Raw genomic sequence first — 15,187 nt, 5'->3', positions numbered from 1 at the left:
ATGGCAGCTCGTACTTCACTTCTTCTACTCCTACTGCTGGCGCCGCCGGACTCATCCGCCGCGTCGGTGGCCGGGCTGATTCCCAAGCTGAAATTCTTTGAAAAATCTATCTCGGCCATCGAGGAAGTCGCCGGCTATTACCTGGAGGAAAACAAGGAGGAGGGCGTCAAGGACGTCTCCAGCGAGCAGAGCAGCGCCGACGACCGCCTGCTGGGCAGCTCGGCGGCCGACAGCTACGGCGCCCTGATCTTCGACCTCCCCGTCGGGTCATCGCCGCCGCAGGTCCTCCCCTTTGTCATGGACATCACCACCGACCTCGTCTGGGCGCAGTGCGCCCACCTTCCGGCCAAACCGCTCCGACTCCTTCACGCCGATCAGCTGCGCCGACCCGGCATGCAACCGCTGTTAGACTGTATAGCTTCTGTAGTTATATACGTACATATATATATCATGTAACTTGTACCCCTTCATTATATATATGAGATAGGCCACCCCTAGAGGGTTGAGCCGGTTCCCCTAATTCTATTGTTTTACATGGTATCACACTAGGTCAACACGCTTCCGCCAAAACCCTCAACCCCGCCGCCGCGGTTTCTTGCCGCCTGCGCTGCGCCGCCGCCGTCCCTGTGATAGCGCCGCCGCCGCCGCCGCTATGTCGGGCCCCGCCTCCTCCGGCTCCACCACTGCTAGCTTCTTGCCGGCCTCCCTCGCGGCCCTTCTCTCCCGACCCCTCGACGCCGCCGCGGCCTCAACCTCTCCGATCGGGACGAGGAGCATCGGGTCCTCACTAGTAGAAAAGGGGGCAATGGTCCAGGCCAGGTAAGCCCATTAGTCCCGGTTCAATCCAGAACCGGGACCAATGGGGGCATTGGACCCAGTTCGTTAGCCCCCGGGACCGGCCAGGCCACGTGGGCCATTGGTCCCGGTTCGTCTGGACCTATTAATTCCGGTTGGTGGGACGAACCGGGACCAATGCACCTTGCTCCTGGGCCACCACCATTGGTCCCGGTTGGTGGCTCGAACCGGGACCAAAGGCTTCCCTTTAGTCCTGGTTCATACCACCAACCGGGACTAAAGTGTTGGTCCTCGTTGCGGCCAGAATTTAGTCCCACCTCGCCAATCGAAGGGGGCTCACACCGGTTTATAAGCCCCTCCCTCTCTGCCTTGTTGAGCTGCTCTCAAAGTGAAAGTAGATGCCCTTATACAGGAAATTTGACCTAAATTCATATTGAATTTCTCTGAAGTTAGTAGAAATTTATTATGGATTTAGGTCAAATTTTCTCGATAAGCGCATCTATGCTCATTTCTGGGTAGTTTTTTATATAGTTTTTATTTCCGAGTTGTAATAAGTCATTAAAAATAAGCATATATGCTCATTTTTTAGTTAAGTTAATCACAACTATTTTTTCTTCTATTTATTTCTGAATTGTAATAAGTCAATAAAAATAAGCATCTATGCTCATTTTTTAGTTAAGTTAATCACAACTATTTTTTCTTCTATTTATTTCTGAATTGTAACAAGTCATTAAAAATAAGCATCTAAGCTCATTTTTTAGTAAAGTTAATCACAACTATTTTTGCTTCTATTTATTTCTGAGTAGTTTTTTATATAGTTTTTTTTCTTTTTTGCTATATTTATTTTTTTCTTTTTATTTCTGAGTTGTAATAAGTCATTAAAAATAAGCATCTAAGCTCATTTTTTTAGTAAAGTTAATCACAACTATTTTTGCTTCTATTTATTTCTGTGTAGTTTTTTATATAGTTTTTTTTCTTTTCTGCTATATTTATTTTTTTTCTATTTATTTCTGAATTGTAATAACTCATTAAAATAAGCATCTATGCTCATTTTTTAGTTAAGTTAATCACAACTATTTTTGCTTCTATTTATTTCTGAGTAGTTTTTTATATAGTTTTTTTCTTTTCGGCTATATTTATTTTTTTTTCTTTTTATTTCTGAGTTGTAATAAGTCATTAAAAATAAGCATCTATGCTCATTTTTTAGTTAAATTAATCACAACTATTAAAAATAAGTCATTAAAAATAAAAAAGAGGCGCAATGCTCGTTAATTTGCTTCAAGCCTTTCGGAATATTGTCAACTGCACTGCACATAGCTCTGTGCAGTCTACCCTATTCCTCAAGGCTTGAAGCTAACCAACGTGTAGGTGAGCATTGAGCCTCTTCTTCATCATCTCTGCACTCAGGGCTTATAAACAGCTGCGACTGCCTCTCCCTTGGCGAGGTGGGACTAAAAAAATAGCTGCAGAAAATAAAAAATTTGACGGGTCCATTGGTACCGGTTGGTGGCGCCAACCGGTACCAATGCCCCTCTTTGGTCCTCGTTTCCCACCCTTTGGGCTGCCGAAGAGAGGCCTTTGGTCCCGGTTGGTGGCTCCAACCGGGACAAAAGGCTGGCATTGGTACCGGTTTGACGTACGAACCGGGACCAAAGCCTTTACTATATAAGTAGCACTGCCACCCCGCCCCGAGTTCGATATCTCCCGACGCCGAGCGCCGTCCCCTGCCGCCACCTCGCCGTCGCCGCCCCGCCCCGCTGCCGTCGCCGCCCCGCCCCGACGCCATCCCCTGCCGCCCCGATGCGCGTCGTCGCCGCCCCGCCCCGCTGCCGTCGCCGCCCGCCCTGCCGCCCCGACGCCGTCGCCGCCCCGCCCCGACGTCGCCGCCCGCCCCGCTGCACCTCACCGTCGCCGTCGCCGACCGTGAGATTTTTTAAAGATTTTTTTAAGATTTATTTGTTAGTTCATAGATTTATTTGTTAGATTAGATGTGGTGTAATTTAGATATGTAGTTCATATTGTGTAATTTGGATTGTGTAATTAATTTGTTCATATTATGTTAGATTTTTTTTTCTGTTAGTAGATTTTTTTGTTAGATTTTGTTTAGATTTTTTTGTTAGTTCATAGATTTATTTGTTAGATTAGATGTGGTGTAATTTAGATATGTAGTTCATATTGTGTAATTTAGATTGTGTAATTAATTTGTTCATATTATGTTAGATTTTTTTTCTGTTAGTAGATTTTTCTGTTAGATTTTGTTTAGATTTCTTTGTTAGTTCATAGATTTATTTGTTAGATTAGATGTGGTGTAATTTAGATATGTAGTTCATATTGTGTAATTTAGATTGTGTAATTAATTTGTTCATATTATGTTAGATTTTTTTTTCTGTTAGTAGATTTTTTTGTTAGATTTTGTTAGATCTTTTATGATTTTTGTTAGATTAGTTAGAAAAATAATAGTTAGAAAAATGAAACTACTTTATTTTTAGAAAAAAACTAGTTAGAAAAATGAAAAAAATAAGAAGAGAAAGTGTTTAATATAATTAGTTAAAAAATACTAGTTTATTTTTAGTAAGTACTACTTTATTTTATTTATAGTAAGAACTTCATATATAGTTGAACTAGCTAGTTGATTTAATAAACTACTTTATTTTACTATATATAGAAGTAGTTTGTTTTTAGTAAGTACTACTTTATTTATTTATAGTAAGTGTTTAGTAGTTGAACTAGCTAGTTGATTTAATTAATAAAACTACTTTATTTAACTATATATAGAAGTAGTTCTCGCATCGACGTCGGCGATGCCTATCCCGCATCCTCGTCGTCGTCGACTCGGCGGTTGAGGCTTGCTTGATCAGGGCCATGTTCGGGACTGGGCTCCGCCGGGCTGGTATTGGGAGGTGCTACCTTCCGGGGGACGTAGGTTGGTGAGGAGGCAGCCTATTGTTGACCTGATCCTTGTTTGGTGGCGGTCGCGTGGGCCAGTGACGGTGCCGAGGCTTCCGGACACCGCGGAGGTGGTACGTCACCGTGTCACCGAGGAGGACGAGCACGTCCGTCGCTACATGGTTGCATTGGAGGGCAGGTTCGACAATACCTGGCAGGTTCTTCAGGGATCTCACTGGAGCTATGATCCTGTGATGGTTCCTTATCTTTGGGTGTCCATCGCCCGCGTCGATACCCGTCAGACGCTACGGTTCTAGTTGTATTGGTGATGCTATATTAGTGATAATATTCGACGATGTACGGACACCAAGAGATGATGTACTTTTGCTTATAATTATTGAATGCATGCTAATTTGAATACTACTTTATTTTATGATTTGGTTTTGCTTATTTTATTATTCTGTTTTGCTTATTGAATGCCCATATTGGATAAGTTCTCCTTCATTCCCGTGTGCTAGACAATTTGATGTAATAATGCACTCGGGAATGAAAGGAGGAGCTACGTACATCACCGATAGTCAACCCGTGATTAATAATCTAGTTTAATATTTAAATTATGAACATAGGCCGGAAATGTCATACTCGGACGACGAAAACCGCCCGGGGGAGTGCGACTGGTGCCACGACGACCGAGGTATCTGCGACAGGTTCATTGAGCTGGACGAAGATCGTCGCTTCAGCATTAAGCTCGAGGAGACCTTCGATGTTCATACGGTACGCAACCGACGACAATAGTTTTTTTCCGTAATTACTCATGACTTCAACTATTTTAATCATGACAATATTTTTCATCTTTTCCAATTCGACTAGCTTATCTCATGCTTTGCAAGACGCTACGTCTTGGAGAGGATGGGTTTTGAAGACCATGAAAGTTTCGAAACCAAAAAAATTATCCTAAGCACCCATCATGGTGTGGATTTTCAAGTAAAGTTGTACAATGCTCAGAGTGTAACCCATTTTGGTTGCAAAAATTGGGAAACACTTTGCAAGATGTATGGTCTTGATGAGGGTATGTTTGTCACCATGGATCTTGGTGATCCTACAATCGAGCAAGAGAGACCTTCGATTTGGGTCCTTGTGGATACACCTCCAATTCTTCCCCCATGTGAGCTTAACATAGTTATTAAGTAATTTATATTGTTTATTTCAAAATAGTTGACAACTTATCTCCATTGACAGCTTATTTTCATTCTTCAAAGAATGTGCGGAAGATGGTAGACAGAACCTACTACACCGAAGGCTCCGAATTAACTTATCAGAAGAAAACTCATCTGGTCGCATTTTATACTGATCTTGAGAATTACAATATCTACAATATAACTCCTCAACATTATGGTCAATACGTGCCACTAGTGCACGTGTTGAACTACGGTAACTACCATGGAGATACCCTGGTAAGATTTTTTTACTATTACGACATCCGTGATCTTTTTGCACACTTCTAAAACTAGTACATCATTGCTAACTACGAAGTTATTACTATGTTTTTCAACAGATAATGCCGAATGATTGTGTGCCTCATCTGATGTATACGCATGGTAGCCTTCATGTTTTGAACATACAACCAGGTCGTCCTACGAATCTCAACTGTCCATACCGGGTTTCTAAAAGAAGTGGAGACATAACAATCAAAGAATGGAAAAAATGTATGGACAGTCGTAAGGAGCTTCTTGGAAGCAACAAGCAGCGAAGGGCAAGAATTGGAGACAGGATGATCGCCATTCTTCATAATGGAGAGTCAGGGTCTATATTGTTTTATGCTATTTTACCTTAAGGGTGTGTTAGGTCCTACCTGATACTGATGATCATGTGCTAAGAACCATTATGTAGGGTTGGGTTCGATGACTATGAGGATGATCGTATGACTTATTATTATAATAACGAGTAGAAGTTGTATGATGATGCATAGGACTTGTTATTATATATGATGATGTATGATATTGCGCATGCATGAGCATGTTATATCAGCGGGTGAAATGAACATAGCAGCAGCATTGATATAAGAGAGAACTCTCTATTAGCTAGCTAATAACAACCTAAAAATAACCCCCAAAACCCCTAAGGCAGCCACATTTGTAAAAAAACATGAACTTTTGGTCCCGGTTGGAGCCACCAACCGGGACCAAAGGCCCCCCTGACTAGGCTCGGCGGACCGGCCACGTGGAGGCCCATCTGTCCCGGTTCGTGTTTGAACCGGGACTAATGGGTGGAGGTATTAGTAACGACCCATTAGTCCCGGTTCATGAACCGGGACTAAAGACCCTTACGAACCGGGTCTAATGGGTGTTTTTCTACTAGTGCCTTCTTCTCCTCGTCGCCGGGGCACGCGATCGTGCCATATCCTGCTGGTGCTACAGCGGGCGCCCCTTCGTCCGCCTTCCTCAGCGACGCGGCTCCTTCGTCCGCCTCTCTCAGCGACGTGCCAATCGCCCCGTCCAGTGGGGGCCAGCCGCCGATCGCTCCGACCAGTTGGGGCCAGTCCTTCGCGTTGGTGGCGCCCCCGTCGGCCAAAATGGCCGGCTTCGCTGCCTCAGGCTCGGCCCCTTCGTTGTCCGTTCCCGCGGCTACGACAGTGGCTGCAACCGCGGTCTCTGCCTCTACGGTGTATCCGCCTCCGGCAGTCTACTCTGCGGGCTCTTTGCCGCCGCCGCCGTTTCACTTCGGGAACCTCATCACCATCAAGTTGTCATCAGACAACTACATCTTCTGGCGTGCACAGGTCCTCCTGCTCCTCGGGAGTCATTATCTCCTGGGCTACGTCGACGGTTCTCTCCCATGTCCCCCTGCGCTGGTGGATAGCGTGCACGGCCCGGTCTACAATCCGGCGCACCGTGTTTGGACAGGGCAGGACCAGGCGAACCTCTCCTCCATCCAGGGGTCGCTCTCTCCGGCTGTTGCCGGACTTGTTGTCTTCGCCAAGACGTCTCATGAGGCATGGACAATCCTCGAGCGCTCGTTTGTGGCGCAGTCGTACGCTCGTGTCTCCGCGCTTCGTCGCCAGCTTGGTGAGTGTCAAAAGCTGGACTCCACGGCCACTAAGTTCTACAACAAGGTCAAGGGCCTTGCCGACACGTTGGCCCCCATCGGACAGCCCCTCGCCGACTCCGAGTTTAACTCGTTCATTGTCAATGGTCTCGATGAGGAGTATGACGCCTTGGTCGAGATCATCAACGAGCGGGGCAACTCAACCCCCATGATGGCGCATGAGGTCTTTTCCCGCCTCCTTCTCACGGAACAGCGGGTCGAGTCACGCCGCTCCAGGGGCAGTGGGAGCTCCCTCTCTGCCAACACCGCCACCAAGGGTGGCCGCCCTACTTCATCATCCAGGACTCCTTCGGAGCTGCCATCGCCGCCTGCCTCGGCCCCCCTGCTACCGCGACATTACCGGGGGCTGGCGGTAAGCGCGTGTGCCAGCTCTGTGGCATTGATGGGCATTGGTCCTCTAAGTGCCACAAACGCTTTCAGAAGAGTTTTTTAGGTCTTGTCAATGATGGCAAGGACACGCGCAACTTTGCGCGTCAGGTGGCCATGGCAGATCGCCCAGTGTCCACAAAGCAGCAAGGGCAAACTCAGTCCTACTCTGTTGATCCTCACTGGTACATGGACTCTGGGGCCACGGAGCATCTGACGAGTGAGATGGGCAAGCTCCATACTCACGAACCCTACAACGGCTCCGACAAGATGCACACTGCCAATGGAGCAGGTATGCATATATCTCATATTGGTCAAGCATCTCTTCTCACTAGGCATGCAAATAGGAGTCTTCAACTTCGTAATGTTCTCAGAGTTCCCTCTGTGGCACGCAATTTTCTTTCTGTTCCTAAACTTACACGTGATAATAATGTGTTTTGTGAATTTCATCCTTTTGATCTTTTTATTAAGGATCGGGGCACGAGGGACATTCTTCTTAGCGGGCGGTTGTGCCAGAGCCTGTATCGTCTGGAGCATCCTGCGGTCGCTTGCGTGTTCAGTGGAGTTTGGGTATCTCCGTCACATTGCCATGCTCGTCTTGGTCACCCGGCCACACCTATCGTTCATCATGTTTTGCGTCGTCATGAGCTTCCTAGTGTGTCTAGTAATAAAGATCTAGCAGTGTGTGATGCTTGTCAGCAGGGGAAGAGTCATCAACTTCCTTTTTCGGAGTCTAGTCGTGAGGTAAAACCTCCTTTAGAACTTATGTTTTCAGATGTATGAGGTCCTGCTCAGACTTCTGTCAGTGGTCACAATTATTATATCAGTTTCGTTGATGCTTATAGTCGCTTTACCTGACTTTATCTTATTAAACGCAAATCTGACGTGTTTGACATTGTTGTTCAGTTTCAAAAACATGTTGAACGCCTTCTCAAGCACAAAATTGTTCATGTCCAGTCGGACTGGGGGGGGGGGGCGAATATCGCAACCTCAACTCCTTCTTTCAGTCGCTTGGGATAGCTCACCGTTTACCATGTCCACATACACATCAACAGAATGGTTCTGTCAAACGTAAGCATCGTCACATTGTTGAAACTGGTCTTACTCTTTTGGCCCATGCATCGGTTCCGTTTCGGTTCTGGAGTGATGCTCTCACCACTGCATGTTTTCTCATAAACCGTACTCCCACTCGTGTTTTGAATATGAAGACTCCCATTGAGGTTCTCCTTAATGAACAACCTGATTATACCTTTTTAAGGTCTTTGGGTGCGCTTGCTGGCCACATCTCCGCCCGTATAACAAGCGCAAGCTTGAGTTTCGTTCCAAGAAGTGTGTCTTTCTTGGCTATAGCTCTCTTCGTAAAGGATACAAATGTCTTCACGTTCCCACAAATCGTGTCTATATATCTCGGGATGTCGTGTTTGATGAGCATGTTTTTCCCTTTGCTAAACTTCCTGTGTCCACTACTGAACCACCATCTTTGCATTCATCCTCTGTTGCAGCTGACCAATTTGATGATGTTGCATACTCTCCTATATTGTTGCCTAACCATGGTGCAGGCACTGGACGTGGGGCTCGTTTGGAAATTTTGGAGTCGTCCTCATCTCCCTCGCTGGTCTTACCAGCGGTTCACACCGATCAGGGTGTTCCCCTGCATGGCATCGGCCCTCGTGCCCATGCACATTCGGTCGAACCTCCTGCCGCGCCATATGCTTCGGCGCCTTCGGCCTCGGGACTGGCGCCACTGGCCTCTGGGCTTCCTGGGTCGACCGGCTTGGCACCCCTGGCCCCTGGGCTGGCCTCGTCGATTCGCTCGGCCCCGCCGGCCTCGCCGCCCCTGGCTCCTAAGTCGGCTTCACCGCTTCGCTCGGCCCCGTCGGCCCCGGCGCCTGTGGCCCCTGAGCCGGCCTCGCCGGCCTCGTCGCCTCCTTGGCCTGCCTCGCCGGTTTCGCCTGGGCCGTCCTCGCCTAGGCCGAGCTCACCTGCCTCCGGTGTGCTCTCACCGGTGCTCTCTGAGGCCTCCCCTTCGCTGGCCGAGTCGTCATCGCCATCGCCGCCTTCATCACTTGAGTCCTCTCCGGCTCCTGTGCCTACTGTGGTCCCTCAACGACCACACACACGGAGTCGCTGTGGTGTTTTCCAGCCCAAACAGCGCACTGATGGTACTGTTGCTTGGTTGGCTGCCTGTCTGGCTGCTGCTCGTGCGGATCCTTCCTCTGAGCCTCGTACGTATCAGGCTGCCCCTGAGTATACCTCATTGGCGAGAGGCCATGGAGCAGGAGTGTCATGCTCTTCTTCATAACAAGACATGGACTCTTGTTCCGCCACCATCCCGTGTGAATGTCATTGATTTCAAATGGGTTTTCAAAGTGAAGAAGCATTCTGATGGTTCTATCGAGCGCTACAAGGCGCGGCTGGTTGCTACAGGTTTTCGGCAGCGTTATGGTCTTGATTATGAAGACACCATCAGTCCAGTGGTTAAACCTACTACTTTCAGGCTTCTTCTCTCTCTTGCAGTTACTCGGGGTTGGTCTCTTCGTCAGCTTGATGTTCAGAATGCTTTTCTCCATGGTGTTCTAGAAGAGGAGGTATATATGCGCCAGCCCCCAGGGTTCTTTGATCCTGACCATCTTGATTATCTGTGTTGGCTCACTAAAGCACTCTATGGTCTGAAGCAAGCTACTCGTGCTTGGCATGCTCGTCTTGCGGCAGCCCTTCGTGCTCATGGTTTTGCATCATCAGCTGCTGACTCTTCGTTATTTCTTCTCCAAAGGCCCGCAGTTACTATGTATCTGCTGGTTTATGTGGATGATATTATCCTCGTCAGTTCCTCTCAGTCGGCTGCTGCTGCTCTTGTTCGGTCTCTTGGTGCTGATTTTGCGGTCAAAGATCTTGGGCAGCTTCACTACTTCCTTGGTGTCGAGGTTGCTTCTGTTTCCAGTGGTCTTGTTATGACGCAAAAGAAGTACTCTTTGGATTTGTTGCAGCGGGCTGGGATGCTTAAGTGCAAACCGACTACTACCCCTATGTCTGCTACTGACAGGATTACTGCTGTCGATGGTGACCTCCTGCCTTCTGCTGATGCGACACAGTACAGGAGTATTGTTGGTGGGTTGTAGTAAATGACGATCACACGTCCAGATATATCTTTTGCTGTCAACAGAGTATGTCAGTATCTTCAGGCACCTCGTGACACTCATTGGTCTGCGGTGAAGCGCATCTTGCGCTACATTCGTTTCACGTTGTCCTATGGTTTGCACATTCGACCGAACCCCTCTGGGGTCATTTCGGCGTATTCTGATGCGGATTGGGCTGGCAGTCCGGATGACAGGCGATCCACGGGGGGCTATGCGGTGTTCTTTGGTTCTACCTTGATCACCTGGAGTGCTCGGAAACAGGCTACTGTTTCGCGTAGCAGTACTAAAGCTGAGTATAAGGCTGTGGCTAATGCAACTGCAGAAATTATCTGGATACAGTCTTTGCTTCAGGAGTTGGGAATATCTCAATCACAGTCTCCTATTCTTTGGTGTGATAACATCGGTGCTACATACCTATCTGCTAATCGGGTATTCCATGCCCGAACGAAACACATTGAAGTGGACTATCATTTTGTACGAGAACGGGTATCTCAGAAGCAACTACAGATCAAGTTCATCTCTTCCAAGGATCAACTTGCAGACATCTTCACCAAGCCATTACTTCTTCCACAGTTTGAGACTTGTAGGCGCAATCTTACCCTTCTAGATTCTTTAGGAAGTGGCTAAGATTGAAGGAGGGTGTTAGACTGTATAGCTTCTGTAGTTGTATACGTACATATACGTATCATGTAACTTGTACCCTTTCATTATATATATATAAGATAGGCCACCCCTAGAGGGTTGAGCCGGTTCCCCCGATTCTATTGTCTTACAACCGTCTGATGCCCAAGTACAAATGCGCCGGCCCCGGCGACTGCTGCGGTGGCACCTCCGGCTTCCTCGCCACCGACACGTTCGCCTTCCGGACCACGCCCGCCGAAGGCATGGTGTCCCGGAGCGGAACCTCAACAGCTCATTCGGCTCCGCCGGCTTCAGCAGGGGGCCGCTCTCGCTCGTGTCGCAGCTTCAGATCTCCACATTCTCCTACTTCCGACGACGCGGCGGCGACAAGAGCTTTGTGAGCTTCAGCGTCGGGGACGACGCGGCGCCGGCCAAGGATAAGGGCAGCCGGAGCACGCCTTTGCTCAAGGGCAAGTACCCTGACCTGTACTACGTCAAGCTAACAGGCGTGCAGGTCGACGGCGAGCTCCTCAAAGACATCCCGGAGGAGACCTTCTCCGGCTCCGGCGGGGTGATCCTCAGCACCACCCTTCCCGTCACCTACCTCGAACAGGCCGCGTACAAGGTTCTGAGGTAGAAGCTCCTGACCATGATCCTGCAGCAGAAGGTCGTCGGGGTACCCAAGAGCCCCGATGAGGACCGCCTGTGCTTCCCCACCAAGGAATTTGCCGCTGTTAAGGTTCCCACGGTCGCGCTGGTGTTTGACGGCGCGCCGACACGGCGATGGAGCTCAATGTGAAGAACTACTTCTTCGAGGTCGCCGGCAGTGACCAGACTTGCCTCAGCATACGTCCCTCGACCGGTGGGTCCGTCCTCGGCAGCCTGCTGCAGACGGGCAGGAACATGATCCACGGCGACGGCGGCGTGCTGACGTCTGGGCCAGCAATGCCCGCCGGTGGGCCAGCTGCGGCGTCGACGAAGGGTGGTGCCCCTGCGCCGGCTCAGGCGTCGCTCGTGACAATAGCCACTCTTCTACTTCTAGGGTGGGTGCTCATCTTCTAGTTCCAGCTAGCCAGATCATGCTGCACAGCTGCAGTTAAGACATGGAGGCATGTGTTGTGTCAGGCGTATTAGCCAATGTACGTACGTGCATCATTATGGTATCAGGGATTCTTATTTACTAAGTAACTGCATGCATGTGTTATGTACTCCCTCCGTTCCTAAATATTTGTCTTTCTAGAGATTTCAACAAGTGACTGCATACGGAGCAACATGAATGAATCTAGATTCTAAAATATGTCTATATACATCCGTATGTGGTAGTCCTTTGAAATCTATAAAAAGACAAATATTTAGGAACGAAGGGAGTAGTATACTAAGTAACTGCATGCATGATGTAAGATTCTTATTTCAGAAGCTGGAAGCACTAATATAATGTCCATCTTTCATTGTTAAGCCTAGTACATAGGAATAGAGTGCTCCTATAAACTAATATATTAGCGTTTAGATCATTATTTTAATATTCTAAACGCTTTTATATTAGTTTACTGAGGTAGTATGTGAGAATAGAAAGGGGGATGGCTCCCCACGTGACTAGCTTTGCGTCTACTCCATGTCAAACCCATCCCAACCACCGCCACTGACACCACCTACTACCAGTGTAAAAAACAGTATTATCTTCTATATTTAAATAAGGGCACCCCATTAGCTTATTTTCCTGCCTCCACAAGGAGCCACGTCATCAGAATTATCCTAGCCATTGATGCAGCATATCACAAGTGTTTGCAGCCGTCTGATCTGGAGTTGGCAAAATTTACAAGGGTTGCCACCGCTAAGTAAAAATAACGATCCGTGTGGTCTCTTTCCCCGGTTCTTTCTTTTTCGACCAAACGCGATTTACTGGGTGCAGCCATTCTTCTCTTGTGATGGCTCATCCCCATGGATTCCTCAACCCACCTCCCTGTGGCACGGTGGCAGCGCAAAAAACTACGACGACGCGCCATGCATACATTGCCGCTCTCTCGTGTGGTTGACAGTGCGCCCAGTCGCTCCCTGTGGCCTAGCTCCTTTTCCCGATCTCCTTAGTTACCGGACAAAATCTTGTGCGCTATGGTGGAATGGTTTCGCGACGAATAGGATAACAAATTTTATGTTTGAAGTTGATGCAATCTGTGGCCTAAATAGTCAAATATGATAGGATTTTGTAGCACTTGTGCGTATTTGTTCCTGTGCTGAAGGTTGAAGACGACCCAGACTCAGACTGCCGAACAGGGAGTTTGGTTGGGCCAAGTGTCGTTCCAAACCCATGGTTGTTAGGGATAACGGCCCATGTAAATAGTGATAATAGTTCGTCTTCCCCGCAGTTAATCTTATCGCCGCCGCTCTCTCTTCCACCTCCTCGACTGACACTCTCCCGTCTACAAAGGCACATGAAACGAAAGCATTCATGGCCCCACATCATCCCCTTCCTCGCGTGTTCAGCGGCTAGAACCACAACAGAAACGCCATTAACTCGACAGCCCTCAGGACACTTTTCTCCAGATCGGGTATTCATGTCGTCGCTTGATCCGCGGGTAAGCGTTGCTCCATCCAGATCACAATCCTTTTGCCGCTGCCTCCACGAGTCCTTTGTCGCACCATGATTTCTCGATCAATTTTGTAGGGAAAGTGAATGCCTCTCTGTTTTCTTCTATTTCTCCTTGATTCAAAACCTGGTCTTCATGTTGTCCTTGGATTGAAGTTAAGTTGGGTGCACAGTTGTACATTACAGGGTCAATTGACATGGATGTGAGATATTTGGTTATTGGTGGATATCTTTTCAACAACATTGGTATGCTGAAGACGTGATATCTTCTAACGTGAGCTTTATTTATCTGACTGTTCTGTTTTCATGATTGAAAATTTTGATTATTAAAAATCACTTTCTCATCAGGTCACCTACAGAAGATTATAGTCATTTTTAATGTTGAATCACTAGCAACTACAACTGTGGCTCTCTATGTACTCTTAAGGTATGACCTTTTGAACTATTGTGTATTTTCATTTCAGCAGTATTATGTACAAGTTCGAAACTATCAGTATTTCAGTAAAAGTTCAAAAACATCAAACAACCAGCGAGCAGAAGGATGCGGGCTATGTTTGACATTGCCAGATCCGCGTCCTGAGTGGTATTTGTTTCCTTCACTAAAAAATCAGAGTTGATTTGAATTCTTGCGATCGGTCTTTATATCAGAACTAACATCACTTCATTTGTCGATGAAACCACAAGCCACTTGCAGTTGCTACCTTCTCACATTCAAGCATTGCATCAGTGGTGTGTCTGCCCGATCCCACAACTGTTGCTTGCTCTCTGATGACTTCCTAATCGGCATATTAATTTTGGTTCCCTACGCATGCTGCACAAGGATGGCACTTCGACAGGGGCATCATCCTGACATGAATGTACACCCATTTTTGTCCTCAAGATTTTTGTAATCAGTGTCTTATTTTATGCATTTCTATTTAAAATTAGAAAACTGATGTTTCAGGCTTTCTATGTTTCCTGAAGATGCGTGGTGAGATGCCTGCTTTCAACCAAATTTGGAATTCTTGAGATGGTAAGTGTTAGAATAAATCCGAGGCATACCGTCGATCATCCGAGGACCAAGCAATCACACGAGGCACGACACCAAGATTTGTTAACGAGATTCACCGATATGGCTACATCCCCGGGGCCTGACTATGGACGCTCCTCCCCATGATACCGCTACAATACCGCACCCGGTCGCCCTGGACACCGGCACATGCCGCCGGCTTACCCTGCGTTCCGGTGCTATTATGTTGGCATATGTTACATCGTGTGTCTACCCCCGCTATATATGAGAGGCCTAGGATACAAGTGTTCTACTTGGACACGACTACATATCTTATGTAAACACAATACAACTACAAGTCTAACTGTAACCTACCTTGTATACAATATTCGACACAACTCCAACAAACTCCACCTTGGCGAATATTCTCCACCACCTTAAATTCGTCAATGCGCCAAACTTCCATGTACATTGGACTTGAGCTTATCCCATGAGCACCGCTGCTACTCCAAAGACTCCATGTGACTCCACCTGCAACCTGTAGTCCCTTCTTTTCTTGAACAAAGTCAACACTCGAGCAAAATTAAGTTCCTTGTTACTCTAGTTTGTGCTCCGAACTTCCAGAGTATCAGTCCAACGCCATCACACACCGATCACTGACCTGCGTGAAAGTAAACAACTCACATATTGGGTGTCACACATAAG

General features: G+C 47.5%; 1 pseudogene; it reads left to right on the top strand.

The window, feature by feature from the left end:
• The window catches only part of LOC123084496 (aspartic proteinase nepenthesin-2-like), a 30,041-nt pseudogene continuing 14,854 nt past the window's right edge, over positions 1-15,187 (top strand).

The sequence above is a fragment of the Triticum aestivum genome, chromosome 4A (assembly GCF_018294505.1).
Source record: "Triticum aestivum cultivar Chinese Spring chromosome 4A, IWGSC CS RefSeq v2.1, whole genome shotgun sequence".
In the NCBI taxonomy this organism is placed as follows: domain Eukaryota; kingdom Viridiplantae; phylum Streptophyta; class Magnoliopsida; order Poales; family Poaceae; genus Triticum; species Triticum aestivum.
Note: the sequence above shows the minus strand (reverse complement) of the source record. Positions and strands in the feature narration are given on the sequence as shown.